The sequence below is a fragment of the Patiria miniata genome, unplaced genomic scaffold (genome assembly GCF_015706575.1).
Source record: "Patiria miniata isolate m_02_andy unplaced genomic scaffold, ASM1570657v1 HiC_scaffold_25, whole genome shotgun sequence".
Lineage (NCBI taxonomy): Eukaryota > Metazoa > Echinodermata > Asteroidea > Valvatida > Asterinidae > Patiria > Patiria miniata.
In genome coordinates, this window is record NW_024037064.1 from 15,150,380 (window position 1) to 15,171,722 (window position 21,343).

The 21,343-nt window shown below is 49.1% G+C and overlaps 2 non-coding genes across 2 annotated transcripts; both read right to left on the reverse strand.

Moving 5' to 3' along the window:
* Window positions 1-1,079: 1,079 nt before the first annotated feature.
* LOC119733597 lies at window positions 1,080-1,272 on the reverse strand. Its single transcript, XR_005271935.1, has one exon. It is a non-coding gene; the product is annotated as a U2 spliceosomal RNA (small nuclear RNA).
* Window positions 1,273-17,753: 16,481 nt separating this feature from the next.
* LOC119733494 lies at window positions 17,754-17,938 on the reverse strand. Its single transcript, XR_005271863.1, has one exon. It is a non-coding gene; the product is annotated as a U2 spliceosomal RNA (small nuclear RNA).
* Window positions 17,939-21,343: the final 3,405 nt, after the last annotated feature.

Below are 21,343 nucleotides of genomic sequence, written 5' to 3' on the forward strand. Positions count from 1 at the left end.
ACACCCATTCGCGAACAAAATGTCACGGATCCCTCTATACGTTCCCCGCTATATCCTGAGACGAGCACCCAGTAATTATTACTTAATCGACTTTGACAAAAAATGGAGACCAGACATGTTTTACAGTGGAAATAGGGAGGGGAAAAGCAACTCTAAGAACACACATGACAAGGACAAGTGAAATCGAGTAAAATCAAGATTCAATCTCTTTTTTGAAATAGTGGTGGCTCTGAAAAGAGCCGTTCGGTTTGATTTTTGAATATGGTGTCTAGCCGCCGAAGCCGTACAGCGTGCGTCCCTGTCTCTTCAGCGCATACACCACGTCCATTGCAGTGACAGTCTTCCTCTTGGCGTGCTCGCAGTAGGTGACTGCATCGCGGATAACGTTCTCCAGGAAAACCTTGAGGACTCCGCGGGTTTCTTCGTAGATGAGCCCGGAGATACGCTTGACTCCTCCGCGGCGGGCCAGCCGACGAATGGCTGGTTTAGTGATTCCCTGGATGTTATCTCGGAGAACCTTGCGGTGTCGCTTGGCACCCCCTTTGCCTAGTCCCTTTCCTCCTTTGCCACGGCCAGACATGTTTGTGTCTCCTCAGTCGGTTGTAGATGATTCAATGGCCATCCCAGCCCCGGCGAGGCAACTTATAGGACATGCGCGGACGCGATATGAGCATGCGAAGCCATCAACTGTTACGGCGCCCTCTGGCGACCAATCGTGGCAGGAGCACTCATCCTGGGAAACAAACAAATCAGAAGCAAAACAAGGGGGAAAAGGGATAACAAATAAGAAAAGGAAGAAGATGCCTAGAAACATATTGCAACGAGACTCAAACAATACATTTATAACCAGACACAGAGGGGTCGTGGCCAAGCCTTTTTTTTTTTTTTTTTTTTTTTACACCTTGAACGGAAATCAATGGAAACGCCAACATCATAATTTAACAAGACTTTACACACTTACTAATATTTACCGTAATTCAATGTGAAAGCCCTGTCACCAAAACGTCAAAAGAAAACGAACCTTTAACGACGGGGCACCGTAGTCAGAACCTGTTTTTGTATTAATTTATGTTCCCCGAAGGGAGTGGGCCGAATCCCGGATGTACTGCTATACCGGGCCAACCCGTGGCCGGGACGAGGCAAGCCTCTATTCCACGGCCCAAATCCAAAAATCAGTTTAATATACTGGCTGTTCAATGAACAGCGTTTCAGATATTAAGCTGAAAAGAACAGATACTAATTTTTTGGTTTCGGGATCCTCCTAAAGAAGATCCCAGGATAGGGTAGTCACACTACACCTTAGTAAGTGAGGCTACGAGCCTCCCTACCCTTTTACCTACTATCAAGAACAAACAGACACTTGACAAAGACAAGACATGCAGTCTGTGTAGCCACGCTACCCACGCATTACCATGGTAGGGTACGACCCTAACTGACTGGCAGGAAAATATACAAACAGAAAACTATACCATGAAACTTCCGGACTCAACAACGCTCATGCGAGCAAACATACAATAAAAAGGACCTAAAGGGTCCTAACCAACAGAGCGAAAACGCTCACAGGTCCGACCTAAGGAACCGAAACGGTCCTTAAACAACAAAAGCCAGCAAAAAGCCAAGCTTAGTAAAAAAAGGCCTAAGGGGCCCCAAAACCAGGAGCAAAAGAACTCCCACAAAAAGGGGACCTAAAGGGTCCCAAAAAACAAGGAGCAAAAGGCTCCCACAAAAAAGGACCTAAGGGGCCCGAGATAAACAAGGAGCGAAAGTCTCAAGGCTGTAATAGTGCAAAAAAACAAAATCACAACCTAAAGACAAGTTGGTCGTCTCTGATGAAACATACCGCTCCCCGCACGCACCAGATGGTGCGGAACTTGGCCCGGTCCAGCCGGACGAAGTCTAAACGAATGCGGTTCTTGACCGCAGCCTTGACACGGTGAAGCACGTGGTCGGCATCCGGCCGTGAGCCATCATACAATGTCTCACAGCGCGAACACCAAACCAACCACTTCACCGTGCTAATCAAATACCAGACCAGAAGAGAGTCTGGCCTGGTCTCTAGCCCTGACCCATACAAAACGCAGGAGCGGGTCAGGGAAAAATAGCGGGCTAGGGCTTTACCACCAATGTGTTCGACCCATGCCCACAAAATGTAAACAAAAGGGCAGTCCCAGAAAACGTGGCCCAGTGACTCGGGAGCGGCACAGCCAACCCGAGGACACTGGCCGTCACCAATGCCCCAATGGCCTAAACGTTGGGAAGTTTTCAAGGCCCCCCATATCACCCTCCAATTCAAGTCGCGCAAGCGGTTACTCAAATTGGAGGAGTGACACAATTTAAAAAGATGAAGAAAATCATCGCACCTAACCGCCGGACACTGGACCGGCTGCTGACCTGACAACAGGTCATACAGTTGTCGGACCGTAATTGGCCCCCAGTCAATATCCGGCGAAATTGTAGATACAAGCAGGACCAGCCTGCAAAAATGGCGATAAAACCCAGTGGGTTGGAGGGCGTGTGGGGTATCATTCCTCCAGATGTTACGGGGGAGAACCCCAAGGAGTGACGAGGCCGCCCAGTACAGAGAAAAAAATCTCCAAGGAGGACCATCGTCACTCAACAAAACCCTAAACCCACTGACAAAGAAAGCGTCACATTTGTGACGAATATTGGTGACCCCAAGGCCACCATTAGCTAAAGTCTGGACAAGGACTGACCTTTTTACAAGTTCAGTCTTGCCAGACCAAATAAACGAAAAAATGGCCCGGTTGATAACCCTCTCTACCGAAACCGGCAGAGGATAAACCGGGGCCAAGAAAAACAACGGAGTTAAAATCAAGGTGTTGACCAGCAACACCTTGCCTAAAAGAGAGAGCATTCTCCCTTTCCACATGTCCAAAGTGGACTGCAGATTGGGGATCCGCTCTCTCCAATTCATAGGGCCCATGTCCCCACCGCCAACCCAGACACCGTTGATTTTAATCGGGTCTCTGGTCCACTGGATAGGGACCTCGTCGGGAAGGCAGTCGGGCCATGAGCCAAAAACCAAGCCTTTCGACTTGGCGAAGTTAAGGCGAGACCCGCTCGCACGAGAAAATGCATCGATGATGCCAAACAACCGCCTCACCGATCTGAAATCCCGAACTATGCAGGTTGTATCGTCTGCGTACTGCAGAACCCTGCATTCGAGGCCACTGGCCCCAGGGATTGTCAGGCCGGCAAGACGGCTATCTTTAATGACAGTCTGAGCAAAAGGCTCGATAAAAAGCACGTATAAAAGAGGGGAGAGGGGGCAACCCTGCCTCACTCCCCTCGTGACTAAAAAGGGTTCTGAAAGAGAACCATTAGTTAAAACGGCACTGGATATGTTTGTGTACAACAGCTCTATCCAGTGCCTAAAATTAGGTCCAAAACCAAAACGGTCGAGGACTTTAAAAAGAAAATCCCAATTGACCCTGTCAAAGGCCTTCTGCTGGTCTAGGGAAATAACAAGGCAGTCAAGGTTCTTCCCATCCACGAATGCTACCAGATCCCGAAGGAGTCTGATATTATCATGGATGGACCTCCCCTTGACGCCACAAGTTTGAAACTGACCGACAATGTCGGGCAACACCCGACCAAGGCGGAGGCACAAGGCCTTCGACAGGATCTTGTAGTCAACATTAAGAAGGGATATAGGACGCTTGTTCCTAGGATCAAGCGGATCCCCACCCTTCTCTAAAAGTGTGATGATTCCCAATCGCTGGGAATCACCTAGACTATTTAAAGAAAAGGCACAACGGAAGACCCCGAGAAGGTCGGGACCGACCAAATCCCAGAACTTCACGTAGAATTCCTTGGGCAGGCCGTCCCCACCAGGAGTCTTACCGTTGGCCATACTACGTAGAGCCACATCGAGCTCAGGCAGCCCAAGTGGGCTGTCCAAGTCAATGCGGCTCGCTTCGTCCAAAACATTGGACAGAGAGTCTAGAAACGGAGACTGCGATTCAACCTCCACAGGCTCGGCCGAAAACAAATCGAGATAAAAATCTCTATAAACTGTCGAGATTTCTTCCGGAGAGGAAACAATGTCCCCTCCAGGACTATAAACGGAAGAAATAGTTTTCTTCCGAGCCTGAGAGGTCTCGAGCTGGTAAAAATACCTGGACGGCTTCTCCCCTTCCTCGAGGTCACGAACCCGCGCGCGGATCCGAGCCCCCTCCGCTTCAAAGTCGTCCAGTTTAGCAAGCTCGTTTCTAATTTCCTCGTGCCGAGCAAGAACCTCAGGGTTACATTGCCCGGAATTGAGGGCGGAAACGACTGAGCGCAGGGCAGCCACAAGTGACTCCCTGCGCCGTCGTCTATTTCTTACCAACCGGCAAGAAAAGGAAATAATAAATCGCTTAATGCGGGACTTGACGTCCTCCCACCAGAGGAGTTCGTTTCCGTACCCCTCCTTGAGAGTCCGCCAGCCCGCATAAGCCTTTCTGAAATCCGTTTGAAAGCCAGCGTCGGCCAGGACGGAAACATTACATTTCCAAAAACCCCGACCGGCGCCGGCAATCTCCGGGAAATTAAATTTCAAATCAACACAGTCATGGTCACTGAAATAGCATGGCGAATGCCCGCAAGACACGACACCCACCGAACTGGATGTGTAAATACGATCCAGCCGGCTAGTGATCGTGTTTGCCGCATTTCGCCATGTAAAAGAATGCGTGGACGGGTTGAAAGACCGCCAGCAGTCCTTCAAAGAAAAGTCGGAAATGAGGTGACCGAGCTCCGCGGCGCCGATCCCACAAGATGTGGAATCTGAACCACGGCGGTCAAGCTCTAAATCCAGGACACAGTTGAAGTCTCCTGCTAAAATAACAGGACAACTACCCGTCAAGAAACAAGACAACTCCGTGAAGAAGAGACGACGCGACCTGGGGTCAGTCGGGGCATAAACTGTGCACAATCGCACACCCTTTCCTCCCCCCGGACCGCGCAAAATTCCAGAAACGATCCTTCCATCAGAATCGATGGAAAGATCAGAAAATTCAAAAGGACTTTTGGCAGGCAGAAGGATGACGGTCCCGCAGGAAGAAGATGTGCCAAAACTGGCAAAAATCTTCCCCCTCCACTCCGCCTGCCAAGAAACTAAATCGTCATTGCCAGAAATATGACACTCCTGAAGACAGGAAATATCATACTCCCGACAAAGACTAAAAACGCGTCTCCTCTTCACGGGGTCACGCATTCCATTGACGTTCAATGAAAGCAAATTGACCATGGTGTGCTGAAGTGAACATATTACTCGGGTGGATCACCTTTCGGTTTACCACCCGAGTCTAGAGTGGCAGCGGGGGGAGAACTACTGTCCCCCACCCGCTTGTCCGTATCCGGGCCCTGGGGCTCGGACCGGCTAGTTTGTGTGTCCCCCGAAGGTGTTGTGCGGGGGACAGCACTAGTTTTGGATGAGCTTGTAGGCTCATCCACTTTCATCTCAGACTCAGATGAGTCTGAGAGACATTTCCCCGAGATTTTTTTGGGGACTGCACCCGAAGAGGGAGAATCGGAGCCAGAAGAGGGATGACGAGCCCTCTTCTTCATCTTCCTCTTCCCTCTAACGGGTAAAAAACCCACCGCCCTATCTATTGCAGCCGCCTGGCAGTCAATGGCGTCGCAAGACACCACGGGCTTGGTGTTAATACCCGTGCAGTCTGCGCAGCCGGCCACATGAAAGGGCATAGCCCTCGAAATCCCACGGTCGCAATGGAAACATTCCCACGCGACCGGAGACTTCAGAGGGCCTATCTGCCTCGAGCATTGAATACACGATGCTCGAGGCAATTCAAAAATCGACGACTCGGAACTCTCCGAGTCTGACAAATCAGACCCGGGAGTTACAGCTGGGTTGGACTTCTCCGCCGCCGCCACGTCCAAAACGGGCGTGGACTCGGGGGAAGACGGAGAAGACTCCAACCCACTAGATTTGGCAGGAGAGGATTCCGCTCCAACAGATGGTACCGGAGCAGACTTCCCCTGCACTACTACATCAGCCCACCGTTTGGTGGGCTGAACTTTCCTGGCGAAGGATTTGGGACACAGCTTAAAGCCATGCCCCTCCTCCTCGCACAAAGTACAAACCACCCTGTTGGGGCATTCCCCAGAAGGGTGGCCTACAAGCAAACATTTGTAGCACCTTACGGTACTACATTTGTTTGCCGAGTGTGTCGGGTCCCCGCACCGGGCGCACGTCCGGGTTTGGCCGGAGTGGCCGACCCAGGCGTTGCGGTTCCCAATGCGGAGAACCGACGGTATAGATTTGACACCCGACATTAAGTACTGTCGGGTGCCAGTGAATACGGCAGGTTCCTCAGGGTAGGTTTGGAATCTTCCCTTGTGGACCCTGCCGTACCTAGACAAGATGGACCGGACGACATTGTCGTCCACGTCCATCTCAACGTACTTGACAGTGACCAGCTTCAGGCCGAATGATGAAACACGGCAACCTGGAAGCCGGTCTAAAACTGGCTCAAACTTTCGAGCTAGTGCGACCGATTTGAACGTCATGTCAAATCGGCCGCCAGGTAGTGGTTGCAAGGCCTCAAGGTGATTGGCCGGGATAATCCCGACCCCCTTGAGGGCCTTGAACACATCACTTGACGTCTCCTTGCCCCCAAAACTAAGTTCGAGGGCTCGGAGACGCCTGGCTTCGCTACCGTTTGACGGCATGCTAAGCCGAGAAAGAAAAAAGAAGAGGAAAAATCCGACTTGGATTACTTTCACAAAAATAAAAAATACCGTTACAAGCTTGTAACGGTATTGACTATATTAAATATATACAACGAAGAGTGAGTCACAACTGCTGACTCACTCAACAAGAAGATAAATCACAGGTAGCAACTGCCTACCTGTGATTAAGAAAGAAAAATGAACGCGGAGGCCAGGCCCCGCAGACCCGAAATTCCCCACCGGTGTAGTGCAGAGAACCCCGAGCCTACAGGCCCGCAATACCCGCGCTACGGCTCGCTCCCCGCTGCCGACCCACCACCTAGTGTAACGGCGGTAGCCGGCTGCGTAACGGGTCACAAGCCGCAGCACAAGCACACGGGTCCCAACCCCGCAAACACTAAAGAAAGGAAAAAATTCCCCCAACAAAGGACTTCACGGGGCTATGCACACGCACAGCCCCACCCAAATGAATAGGGCCGTGCACGCTGCCACGGCCTAAACAAAGAAACACGTAGAAACGAATGGGCCGTGCACGCTGCCACGGCCCAAACAATAGACGTGTACAAATGAATAGGCTGGCGTGTACAGCACTGCGTACACAGCCAGCAACGAAAAACCAAAACCAAAAACACCCAAAAGATCACCAAAAATGAAACAAAAATCTGTAAAAACTAGACCCACTTGGTCTATAAACTAAGACGAAAAGGTAGATACAAAATTATCGACTAACGCGATCTAAAAACTTGATTTTCTTCGAAGACAACCCGGAGCTCCGGGGAGGCGTGGCTGTCTGAAAAGAACAGATACTAATTTTTTGGTTTCGGGATCCTCCTAAAGAAGATCCCAGGATAGGGTAGTCACACTACACCTTAGTAAGTGAGGCTACGAGCCTCCCTACCCTTTTACCTACTATCAAAACAAACAGACACTTGACAAAGACAAGACATGCAGTCTGTGTAGCCACGCTACCCACGCATTACCATGGTAGGGTACGACCCTAACTGACTGGCAGGAAAATATACAAACAGAAAACTATACCATGAAACTTCCGGACTCAACAACGCTCATGCGAGCAAACATACAATAAAAAGGACCTAAAGGGTCCTAACCAACAGAGCGAAAACGCTCACAGGTCCGACCTAAGGATCCGAAACGGTCCTTAAACAACAAAAGCCAGCAAAAAAGCCAAGCTTAGTAAAAAAAGGCCTAAGGGGCCCCAAAACCAGGAGCAAAGAAACTCCCACAAAAAGGGGACCTAAAGGGTCCCAAAAACAAGGAGCAAAAGGCTCCCACAAAAAAGGACCTAAGGGCCCGAGATAAACAAGGAGCGAAAGTCTTAAGGCTGTAATAGTGCAAAAAAAACAAAATCACAACCTAAAGACAAGTTGGTCGTCTCTGATGAAACATACCGCTCCCCGCACGCACCAGATGGTGCAGAACTTGGCCCGGTCCAGCCGGACAAAGTCTAAACGAATGCGGTTCTTGACCGCAGCCTTGACACGGTGAAGCACGTGGTCGGCATCCGGCCGTGAGCCATCATACAATGTCTCACAGCGCGAACACCAAACCAACCACTTCACCGTGCTAATCAAATACCAGACCAGAAGAGAGTCTGGCCTGGTCTCTAGCCCTGACCCATACAAAACGCAGGAGCGGGTCAGGGAAAAATAGCGGGCCAGGGCTTTACCACCAATGTGTTCGACCCATGCCCACAAAATGTAAACAAAAGGGCAGTCCCAGAAAACGTGGCCCAGTGATTCGGGAGCGGCACAGCCAACCCGAGGACACTGGCCGTCACCAATGCCCCAATGGCCTAAACGTTGGGAAGTTTTCAAGGCTCCCCATATCACCCTCCAATTCAAGTCGCGCAAGCGGTTACTCAAATTGGAGGAGTGACACAATTTAAAAAGATGAAGAAAATCATCGCACCTAACCGCCGGACACTGGACCGGCTGCTGACCTGACAACAGGTCATACAGTTGTCGGACCGTAATTGGCCCCCAGTCAATATCCGGCGAAATTGTAGATACAAGCAGGACCAGCCTGCAAAAATGGCGATAAAACCCAGTGGGTTGGAGGGCGTGTGGGGTATCATTCCTCCAGATGTTACGGGGGAGAACCCCAAGGAGTGACGAGGCCGCCCAGTACAGAGAAAAAAATCTCCAAGGAGGACCATCGTCACTCAACAAAACCCTAAACCCACTGACAAAGAAAGCGTCACATTTGTGACGAATATTGGTGACCCCAAGGCCACCATTAGCTAAAGTCTGGACAAGGACTGACCTTTTTACAAGTTCAGTCTTGCCAGACCAAATAAACGAAAAAATGGCCCGGTTAATAACCCTCTCTACCGAAACCGGCAGAGGATAAACCGGGGCCAAGAAAAACAACGGAGTTAAAATCAAGGTGTTGACCAGCAACACCTTGCCTAAAAGAGAGAGCATCCTCCCTTTCCACATGTCCAAAGTGGACTGCAGATTGGGGATCCGCTCTCTCCAATTCATAGGGCCCATGTCCCCACCGCCAACCCAGACACCGTTGATTTTAATCGGGTCTCTGGTCCACTGGATAGGGACCTCGTCGGGAAGGCAGTCGGGCCATGAGCCAAAAACCAAGCCTTTCGACTTGGCGAAGTTAAGGCGAGACCCGCTCGCACGAGAAAATGCATCGATGATGCCAAACAACCGCCTCACCGATCTGAAATCCCGAACTATGCAGGTTGTATCGTCTGCATACTGCAGAACCCTGCATTCGAGGCCACTGGCCCCAGGGATTGTCAGACCGGCAAGACGGCTATCTTTAATGACAGTCTGAGCAAAAGGCTCGATAAAAAGCACGTATAAAAGAGGGGAGAGGGGGCAACCCTGCCTCACTCCCCTCGTGACTAAAAAGGGTTCTGAAAGAGAACCATTAGTTAAAACGGCACTGGATATGTTTGTGTACAACAGCTCTATCCAGTGCCTAAAATTAGGTCCAAAACCAAAACGGTCGAGGACTTTAAAAAGAAAATCCCAATTGACCCTGTCAAAGGCCTTCTGCTGGTCTAGGGAAATAACAAGGCAGTCAAGGTTCTTCCCATCCACGAATGCTACCAGATCCCGAAGGAGTCTGATATTATCATGGATGGACCTCCCCTTGACGCCACAAGTTTGAAACTGACCGACAATGTCGGGCAACACCCGACCAAGGCGGAGGCACAAGGCCTTCGACAGGATCTTGTAGTCAACATTAAGAAGGGATATAGGACGCTTGTTCCTAGGATCAAGCGGATCCCCACCCTTCTCTAAAAGTGTGATGATTCCCAATCGCTGGGAATCACCTAGACTATTTAAGAAAAGGCACAACGGAAGACCCCGAGAAGGTCGGGACCGACCAAATCCCAGAACTTCACGTAGAATTCCTTGGGCAGGCCGTCCCCACCAGGAGTCTTACCGTTGGCCATACTACGTAGAGCCACATCGAGCTCAGGCAGCCCAAGTGGGCTGTCCAAGTCAATGCGGCTAGCTTCGTCCAAAACATTGGACAGAGAGTCCAGAAACGGAGACTGCGATTCAACCTCCACAGGCTCGGCCGAAAACAAATCGAGATAAAAATCTCTATAAACTGTCGAGATTTCTTCCGGAGAGGAAACAATGTCCCCTCCAGGACTATAAACGGAAGAAATAGTTTTCTTCCGAGCCTGAGAGGTCTCGAGCTGGTAAAAATACCTGGACGGCTTCTCCCCTTCCTCGAGGTCACGAACCCGCGCGCGGATCCGAGCCCCCTCCGCTTCAAAGTCGTCCAGTTTAGCAAGCTCGTTTCTAATTTCCTCGTGCCGAGCAAGAACCTCAGGGTTACATTGCCCAGAATTGAGGGCGGAAACGACTGAGCGCAGGGCAGCCACAAGTGACTCCCTGCGCCGTCGTCTATTTCTTACCAACCGGCAAGAAAAGGAAATAATGAATCGCTTAATGCGGGACTTGACGTCCTCCCACCAGAGGAGTTCGTTTCCGTACCCCTCCTTGAGAGTCCGCCAGCCCGCATAAGCCTTTCTGAAATCCGTTTGAAAGCCAGCGTCGGCCAGGACGGAAACATTACATTTCCAAAAACCCCGACCGGCGCCGGCAATCTCCGGGAAATTAAATTTCAAATCAACACAGTCATGGTCACTGAAATAGCATGGCGAATGCCCGCAAGACACGACACCCACCGAACTGGATGTGTAAATACGATCCAGCCGGCTAGTGATCGTGTTTGCCGCATTTCGCCATGTAAAAGAATGCGTGGACGGGTTGAAAGACCGCCAGCAGTCCTTAAAAGAAAAGTCGGAAATGAGGTGACCGAGCTCCGCGGCGCCGATCCCACAAGATGTGGAATCTGAACCACGGCGGTCAAGCTCTAAATCCAGGACACAGTTAAAGTCTCCTGCTAAAATAACAGGACAACTACCCGTCAAGAAACAAGACAACTCCGTGAAGAAGAGACGACGCGACCTGGGGTCAGTCGGGGCATAAACTGTGCACAATCGCACACCCTTTCCTCCCCCCGGACCGCGCAAAATTCCAGAAACGATCCTTCCATCAGAATCGATGGAAAGATCAGAAAATTCAAAAGGACTTTTGGCAGGCAGAAGGATGACGGTCCCGCAGGAAGAAGATGTGCCAAAACTGGCAAAAATCTTCCCCCTCCACTCCGCCTGCCAAGAAACTAAATCGTCATTGCCAGAAATATGACACTCCTGAAGACAGGAAATATCATACTCCCGACAAAGACTAAAAACGCGTCTCCTCTTCACGGGGTCACGCATTCCATTGACATTCAATGAAAGCAATTTGACCATGGTGTGCTGAAGTGAACATATTACTCGGGTGGATCACCTTTCGGTTTACCACCCGAGTCTAGAGTGGCAGCGGGGGAGAACTACTGTCCCCCACCCGCTTGTCCGTATCCGGGCCCTGGGGCTCGGACGCGGCTAGTTTGTGTGTCCCCCAAAGGTGTTGTGCGGGGGACAGCACTAATTTTGGATGACTTTGTAGGCTCATCCACTTTCATCTCAGACTCAGATGAGTCTGAGAGACATTTCCCCGAGATTTTTTTGGGGGACTGCACCCGAAGAGGGAGAATCGGAGCCAGAAGAGGGATGACGAGCCCTCTTCTTCATCTTCCTCTTCCCTCTAACGGGTAAAAAACCCACCGCCCTATCTATTGCAGCCGCCTGGCAGTCAATGGCGTCGCAAGACACCACGGGCTTGGCGTTAATACCCGTGCAGTCCGCGCAGCCGGCCACATGAAAGGGCATAGCCCTCGAAATCCCACGTTCGCAATGGAAACATTCCCACGCGACCGGAGACTTCAGAGGGCCTATCTGCCTCGAGCATTGAATGCACGCTGCTCGAGGCAATTCAAAATTCGACGACTCGGAACTCTCCGAGTCTGACAAATCAGACCCGGGAGTTACAGCTGGGTTGGACTTCTCCGCCGCCGCACGTCCAAAACGGGCGTGGACTCGGGGGAAGACGGAGAAGACTCCAACCCACTAGATTTGGCAGGAGAGGATTCCGCTCCAACAGATGGTACCGGAGCAGACTTCCCCTGCACTACTACATCAGCCCACCGTTTGGTGGGCTGAACTTTCCTGGCGAAGGATTTGGACACAGCTTAAAGCCATTAAAAGTACAATGCACCCTGTTGGGGCATTCCCCAGAAGGGTGGCCTGTTGGGGCATTAGCACCTTACGGTGGCCTACAAGCAAACATTTGTAGCACCTTACGGTACTACTTTGTTGGCCGAGTGTGTCGGGTCCCCGCACCGGGCGCACGTCCGGGTCTGGCCGGAGTGGCCGACCCAGGCGTTGCGGTTCCCAACGAAACCAGGGGAGAGAGAGATGAGCAAGAAATCTCCGGCTTTCTCAGATTAACAGAGACATATACATTCTTCAAAATATTTCTATCATGCATTTTCATACACCTCGATCATATTTCACCCAAAATCTTGTTGAAAAAATTAATCCAGACAAAAAATGGGATCAATGCATCAGTGAGCGAGAGCGTCGGCACTAAATGCCGTACGTACGATGTACCGGGGACAAGCATATCAATAGATGGCGCCCTTCAACACTCCCGGTCATCGCGCCTCGGCGTTTCCCATCTGGGTATTTCTCAGGGCCTGCCAATGGGTCCCACATTAGGGGCGGGGAAATACTTCAGTTTGTCAGTAAGCTCCGTGGCCGAGTGAGTGGTTAGAGAGCACATGTAGAAAGTAATAGACCGTGGGTTCGAGTCCCAGCCTGCCGCTTTCCTTTAATTGCTTGGTTATTGTTTTGTTTTGTTATTTTTTCACTTACTTATTTCCCCTTTTTGTAATAATACTATTTTATTTCATTGATTTATTGTTTATTTCGTCATGAAGTTATAAGAAGAAAATTCGAAAGAAAAGAAAACATTCGTCATACCGTTTTCATTTGCGCGTTTATAATACTTATGTATCAATATCAATGCGGTCCCGCGCGGGGAGTTAATTGAAGAGAGAGAAAGAAAGAAAAGAAACAAACGGGAAACAAATGTCAACGCACCATTATTTGTCCATTTTGTAACCTTGGTGAATAAGTCATTCACATTCTACATGAGGCAACATTTAAGACAATGCATATACATACATGTATGGCTAATGTACTCAGCGGCCGGCCGGTCACATACGCAGTGCGTAAAATTTTGCATAATGATTAAGTTAAAGGACACAGTGGGAATTCTATCTGGAACAGTGTTCTATTGTTTATAAAAAAAATTAGAGAAATTGATTTCGGCTATGAGTGAAGGTAGAGGTGGAGTTAGACAGGCAGCGACAAATCTCTTTTTGAAGGTTGTGGTGGCTCTGAAAAGAGCCTTTTGGGTTTGTGGATGCAAAGTAAGTTCTTTTCTTTACTTGACACTTTGGCGGTCTTCTTGGGCAGAAGAACTTGCTGGATGTTGGAAGGACACCACCCTGCGCGATGGTAACTCCGCTCATCAACTTGTTCAAACTCCTCGTCGTTGCGTATAGCAAGCTGCAGATGGCGGGGATTAATTCTCGTCTTCTTGGTCTCGTGCAGCGTTTCCGGCCAGTTCCAAGATCTCCGCGGTAAGGTACCCATCACTGCCGCAAGTGTAGACCGGTGCACCGGCACCGACACGCTGGGCGTAGTTGCCCTTACGCAGAAATCTGTGAACACGACCCACGGGGAACTGGAGTCCCGCCCTGGAGGACCTGCTCTTGGCCTTGCTTCTTGCTTTGCCGCTCTTTCCTCGCCCAGTCATCTTGACAGTATAGTGACAGAAGATGAATGTACTCTGCAGTAAAGGTGGTGTGTGAATGAACCCACTTGGAAAACACAACACTAGTTATAGCGTTCTGGTGGATTGGCTGAAGCGTGCCAAGTAGCCAATCACGCGACACGGGCGTGCCCGTCGCACGGTTGGGTGCACCGCATCCATTTTGGACGCGGGGGACGAGGGAACAAAAAATTACAACTGTGTCATCGTCGTTCAAAGTAATGGAATCACTAGATAAAACACAGAAACATGCAACATTCTTACCTCCATTTTAAGACGTTTTATTGTTATTCCGCCGAAGAAGTCCCATGATCTTTCGACCAGCCTCCGCACAATGGCAGTGATTCGTTGCTCTCACGCGGCGGTTAAAACTGGCCTCGGTTTCTTGCTAGATATTTGTAACATCCCACAGACGAAATCCTAATTTATTTTTTAATAGTAACCCACTCAACAAAATGCAAGCACTCGTCCGGAGATTGAAAGAAATGACCAATTGAAAAAGGCTGTGGCATAAATTAAATTATGTGTTTACGACGACGACAAGACTCAGGGATTAACTTTAATCGCATTACCTCCCCTCGCCTCACGAAGGGTAAAAGCATATTAAAAAAAAAGAGAGAGAGTGAAAGGGACACAACAGAATAAAAAAAGGTTAGTTGTAAAACCTAAGAAATGGGCTGATCGGGCGAACTGAGCTGACTGGCAAATCTCTTTTTGGAAACTGTGTTGGCTCTGAAAAGAGCCGTTTGGTTTTGAAGCCTTCAAAATTTCTATTTTGAAGTCGTGTACTTGGTGACGGCCTTGGTGCCTTCGCTGACTGCATGCTTAGCAAGCTCCCCGGGAAGAAGTAGGCGTACTGCTGTCTGCACTTCACGGCTTGTGATGGTGGACTTCTTGTTGTAGAGAGCGAGGCGAGAAGATTCGCTGGCGATGCGCTCAAACACGTCGTTGACAAAGCTGTTCATGATGCTCATTGCCTTGCTCGAGATTCCGGTGTCGGGGTGCACCTGTTTCATCACTTTGTAGATGTAGATGCCGTAGCTCTCCTTGCGACGCCGGTGCCTCTTTTTGTTTGCGCTAACCGGACCCTTAGTATTTCCGGCCTTCTTCTGACCTTTTCCGCTAACTTTGGGAGCCATATTGGAGGACTTGGAATGTATCGGATCGTGAGATCGAATGAAAGACCAGCACGTCTTGGCCGGCTTTTATTGTGCACAGCTTGGATTCTGACCACCCATGCATCGTCCACTTTCCCGCCAGTGACCGCTAACCCATGCGTGAAGAAAGCGGTATGCGTGCATAGTTATACAATGCACGCACGGCACGACCCCCCCCCCCCCCCTCCCCGGCAAGGGTATTTTTAGCCTTTTTCTCAGACTGACACGTGTATAAGTGTCCTTCTTAAATATTATTGTCTACTGAATTTCTGGGAAATAATAAAGTCATCTCCAGCGGAGGGCGAATTAATATGTCGTAGTGCACCAATACTTCTTTAAATGTTGTTTCCCCCTTATGCACCATCCATTTATAATGAATCATACAATGTAACGCAAAACCGACGAAAATAAGAGAACGAGTACCTGTAATTGTCAAAACAGATAGGAAATATATATCATTATTACCATGCCCATAACAATTCAATTTTGCCTGGAACACGTTTCGGATGAGGCATACGTATAGAACCCAAAAAGTGGAATGTATTTGGACAGAATATCAACAATAATAATTCGGAAAAAAATCAACGGCCCTTTTTCTTTATTTGAAGGAAAACTCAGGGATTGGACTTAATCTCTCTTTGAAGAAGTAGTGGCTCTGAAAAGAGCCGTTAGTTTTATTTCTTTTTGCGCACACAACGTGCTCAAGCTCGTTCACCCCGAATTCGGCGGGCCAACTGGATGTCCTTGGGCATGATGGTGACCCTCTTGGCGTGAATGGCGCACAGGTTGGTGTCTTCGAAGAGGCCGACGAGGTAAGCTTCGCTCGCTTCTTGCAATGCCATGACGGCAGAACTCTGGAATCGCAGTTCAGTTTTGAAATCCTGTGCAATTTCACGCACAAGTCTCTGGAATGGCAGCTTTCGGATCAGCAGTTCGGTGCTCTTCTGGTAGCGGCGAATCTCACGGAGGGCGACGGTTCCCGGTCGGTACCGATGGGGTTTCTTGACACCGCCAGTCGCCGGTGCGCTCTTGCGGGCCGCCTTGGTGGCCAACTGCTTCCTGGGGGCTTTCCCCCCGGTGCTCTTTCTTGCCGTCTGCTTGGTGCGCGCCATGGTCAAGGGTATGGTTTGATGAACGGTGATCACAACTGAGTGCAGATTGAGCGAACGGACCCCGCCTCTTAAGGCCGGCGCATAGCATCCTAGGTTGGAAGCCTAACAATGGGCTATCTTCCGATTGGGTGCTTCGGGGGCCAAGCGGAGACGCTTCAGTGATCACGATTTCCGTACGTTGAAAAAGTATAGACGTTAAATTTCAATCGAAAATGCTGCTTTTCCGAGCCTATAGTATTATGAGCCCTCGGCAACAGAATCCATTTGGGATCGTTGTGACTACAATATTTCTCCCACCCCCTACTTGGGATTAATTGAACCCCAATAAACACCCCCTCCCCCACCCCCTAAAAGAAAAGTGACAAACATACGGATTTCCCTGGCTGCTGTTTATGTTTGTTTTGTAATAAAGACAATAATCACACACACCCATTCGCGAACAAAATGTCACGGATCCCTCTATACGTTCCCCGCTATATCCTGAGACGAGCACCCAGTAATTATTACTTAATCGACTTTGACAAAAAATGGAGACCAGACATGTTTTACAGTGGAAATAGGGAGGGGAAAAGCAACTCTAAGAACACACATGACAAGGACAAGTGAAATCGAGTAAAATCAAGATTCAATCTCTTTTTGAAATAGTGGTGGCTCTGAAAAGAGCCGTTCGGTTTGATTTTTGAATATGGTGTCTAGCCGCCGAAGCCGTACAGCGTGCGTCCCTGTCTCTTCAGCGCATACACCACGTCCATTGCAGTGACAGTCTTCCTCTTGGCGTGCTCGCAGTAGGTGACTGCATCGCGGATAACGTTCTCCAGGAAAACCTTGAGGACTCCGCGGGTTTCTTCGTAGATGAGCCCGGAGATACGCTTGACTCCTCCGCGGCGGGCCAGCCGACGAATGGCTGGTTTAGTGATTCCCTGGATGTTATCTCGGAGAACCTTGCGGTGTCGCTTGGCACCCCCTTTGCCTAGTCCCTTTCCTCCTTTGCCACGGCCAGACATGTTTGTGTCTCCTCAGTCGGTTGTAGATGATTCAATGGCCATCCCAGCCCCGGCGAGGCAACTTATAGGACATGCGCGGACGCGATATGAGCATGCGAAGCCATCAACTGTTACGGCGCCCTCTGGCGACCAATCGTGGCAGGAGCACTCATCCTGGGAAACAAACAAATCAGAAGCAAAACAAGGGGAAAAGGGATAACAAATAAGAAAAGGAAGAAGATGCCTAGAAACATATTGCAACGAGACTCAAACAATACATTTATAACCAGACACAGAGGGGTCGTGGCCAAGCCTTTTTTTTTTTTTTTTTTTTTTTACACCTTGAACGGAAATCAATGGAAACGCCAACATCATAATTTAACAAGACTTTACACACTTACTAATATTTACCGTAATTCAATGTGAAAGCCCTGTCACCAAAACGTCAAAAGAAAACGAACCTTTAACGACGGGGCACCGTAGTCAGAACCTGTTTTTGTATTAATTTATGTTCCCCGAAGGGAGTGGGCCGAATCCCGGATGTACTGCTATACCGGGCCAACCCGTGGCCGGGACGAGGCAAGCCTCTATTCCACGGCCCAAATCCAAAAATCAGTTTAATATACTGGCTGTTCAATGAACAGCGTTTCAGATATTAAGCTGAAAAGAACAGATACTTATTTTTTAGGGTTCCCCCACAAGACCACAAGTGGGGAACCAGGCAGGCCGACCACGCCGGACCAAGCTAGTAGGGTTGCGAACCCTCCTGCCCGGGACAAAACAACAACACGCAAAACCCGAAGGTTTACAAAAAACTAACAACATAGAAACGGCCCGAAGGCCACACACATAGGCCTGTACATTTGGGGGTGGCACTAGGTACCAACCACTTGCCAAATGCACAGAAAACACCCCGAAGGGATACCACCAAGGTAGGATCACCCGAACTGGCCGCCCTTGGGAAACCAGCCGGGGACCGCTTCGGGGGCGGGGCCTTACAGTCTCAAGGCAAAGTGCAATGCCGAGTCTGGACCTCCTCCTGATATTCCTGACCAAGACTTAGACCAAAGTGCAATGATCTTAGCCAAAAGGCCGAGAAGCGATAACGATTAATATTAAAACAATAGCGCGGAAAGGGATTATTCGTCTTGAAATACTGTTTGCTATTGTTCTTCTTATTATTTATTTTTGCCTTTTTTTGTTTCCTGGTGTGAAAACAAAAAAAAAGACTCCTGCGCGTCCACCGCAACTCAACGAAACCAGGGGAGAGAGAGATGAGCAAGAAATCTCCGGCTTTCTCAGATTAACAGAGACATATACATTCTTAAAAATATTTCTATCATGCATTTTCATACACCTCGATCATATTTCACCCAAAATCTTGTTGAAAAAATTAATCCAGACAAAAAATGGGATCAATGCATCAGTGAGCGAGAGCGTCGGCACTAAATGCCGTACGTACGATGTACCGGGACAAGCATATCAATAGATGGCGCCCTTCAACACTCCCGGTCATCGCGCCTCGGCGTTTCCCATCTGGGTATTTCTCAGGGCCTGCCAATGGGTCCCACATTAGGGGCGGGGAAATACTTCAGTTTGTCAGTAAGCTCCGTGGCCGAGTGGTTAGAGAGCACATGTAGAAAGTAATAGACCGTGGGTTCGAGTCCCAGCCTGCCGCTTTCCTTTAATTGCTTGGTTATTGTTTTGTTTTGTTATTTTTTCACTTACTTATTTCCCCTTTTTGTAATAATTACTATTTTATTTCATTGATTTATTGTTTATTTCGTCATGAAGTTATAAGAAGAAAATTCGAAAGAAAAGAAAACATTCGTCATACCGTTTTCATTTGCGCTTATAATACTTATGTATCAATATCAATGCGGTCCCGCGGGGAGTTAATTGAAGAGAGAGAAAGAAAGAAAAGAAACAAACGGGAAACAAATGTCAACGCACCATTATTTGTCCATTTTTGTAACCTTTGGTGAATAAGTCATTCACATTCTACATGAGGCAACATTTAAGACAATGCATATACATACATGTATGGCTAATGTACTCAGCCGGCCGGCCGGTCACATACGCAGTGCGTAAAATTTTGCATAATGATTAAGTTAAAGGACACAGTGGGAATTCTATCTGGAACAGTGTTCTATTGTTTATAAAAAAAATTAGAGAAATTGATTTCGGCTATGAGTGAAGGTAGAGGTGGAGTTAGACAGGCAGCGACAAATCTCTTTTTTGAAGGTTGTGGTGGCTCTGAAAAGAGCCTTTTGGGTTTGTGGATGCAAAGTAAGTTCTTTTCTTTACTTTGACACTTTGGCGGTCTTCTTGGGCAGAAGAACTTGCTGGATGTTGGGAAGGACACCACCCTGCGCGATGGTAACTCCGCTCATCAACTTGTTCAACTCCTCGTCGTTGCGTATAGCAAGCTGCAGATGGCGGGGATTAATTCTCGTCTTCTTGTTGTCTCGTGCAGCGTTTCCGGCCAGTTCCAAGATCTCCGCGGTAAGGTACTCCATCACTGCCGCAAGGTAGACCGGTGCACCGGCACCGACACGCTGGGCGTAGTTGCCCTTACGCAGAAATCTGTGAACACGACCCACGGGGAACTGGAGTCCCGCCCTGGAGGACCTGCTCTTGGCCTTGCTTCTTGCTTTGCCGCTCTTTCCTCGCCCAGTCATCTTGACAGTATAGTGACAGAAGATGAATGTACTCTGCAGTAAAGGTGGTGTGTGAATGAACCCACTTGGAAAACACAACACTAGTTATAGCGTTCTGGTGGATTGGCTGAAGCGTGCCAAGTAGCCAATCACGCGACACGGGCGTGCCCGTCGCACGGTTGGGTGCACCGCATCCATTTTGGACGCGGGGGACGAGGGAACAAAAAATTACAACTGTGTCATCGTCGTTCAAAGTAATGGAATCACTAGATAAAACACAGAAACATGCAACATTCTTACCTCCATTTTAAGACGTTTTATTGTTATTCCGCCGAAGAAGTCCCATGATCTTTCGACCAGCCTCCGCACAATGGCAGTGATTCGTTGCTCTCACGCGGCGGTTAAAACTGGCCTCGGTTTCTTGCTAGATATTTGTAACATCCCACAGACGAAATCCTAATTTATTTTTTAATAGTAACCCACTCAACAAAATGCAAGCACTCGTCCGGAGATTGAAAGAAATGACCAATTGAAAAAGGCTGTGGCATAAATTAAATTATGTGTTTACGACGACGACAAGACTCAGGGATTAACTTTAATCGCATTACCTCCCCTCGCCTCACGAAGGGTAAAAGCATATTAAAAAAAAAGAGAGAGAGTGAAAGGGACACAACAGAATAAAAAAAGGTTAGTTGTAAAACCTAAGAAATGGGCTGATCGGGCGAACTGAGCTGACTGGCAAATCTCTTTTTGGAAACTGTGTTGGCTCTGAAAAGAGCCGTTTGGTTTTGAAGCCTTCAAAATTTCTATTTTGAAGTCGTGTACTTGGTGACGGCCTTGGTGCCTTCGCTGACTGCATGCTTAGCAAGCTCCCCGGGAAGAAGTAGGCGTACTGCTGTCTGCACTTCACGGCTTGTGATGGTGGACTTCTTGTTGTAGAGAGCGAGGCGAGAAGATTCGCTGGCGATGCGCTCAAACACGTCGTTGACAAAGCTGTTCATGATGCTCATTGCCTTGCTCGAGATTCCGGTGTCGGGGTGCACCTGTTTCATCACTTTGTAGATGTAGATGCCGTAGCTCTCCTTGCGACGCCGGTGCCTCTTTTTGTTTGCGCTAACCGGACCCTTAGTATTTCCGGCCTTCTTCTGACCTTTTCCGCTAACTTTGGGAGCCATATTGGAGGACTTGGAATGTATCGGATCGTGAGATCGAATGAAAGACCAGCACGTCTTGGCCGGCTTTTATTGTGCACAGCTTGGATTCTGACCACCCATGCATCGTCCACTTTCCCGCCAGTGACCGCTAACCCATGCGTGAAGAAAGCGGTATGCGTGCATAGTTATACAATGCACGCACGGCACGACCCCCCCCCCCCCCCCCTCCCCGCAAGGGTATTTTTAGCCTTTTTCTCAGACTGACACGTGTATAAGTGTCCTTCTTAAATATTAT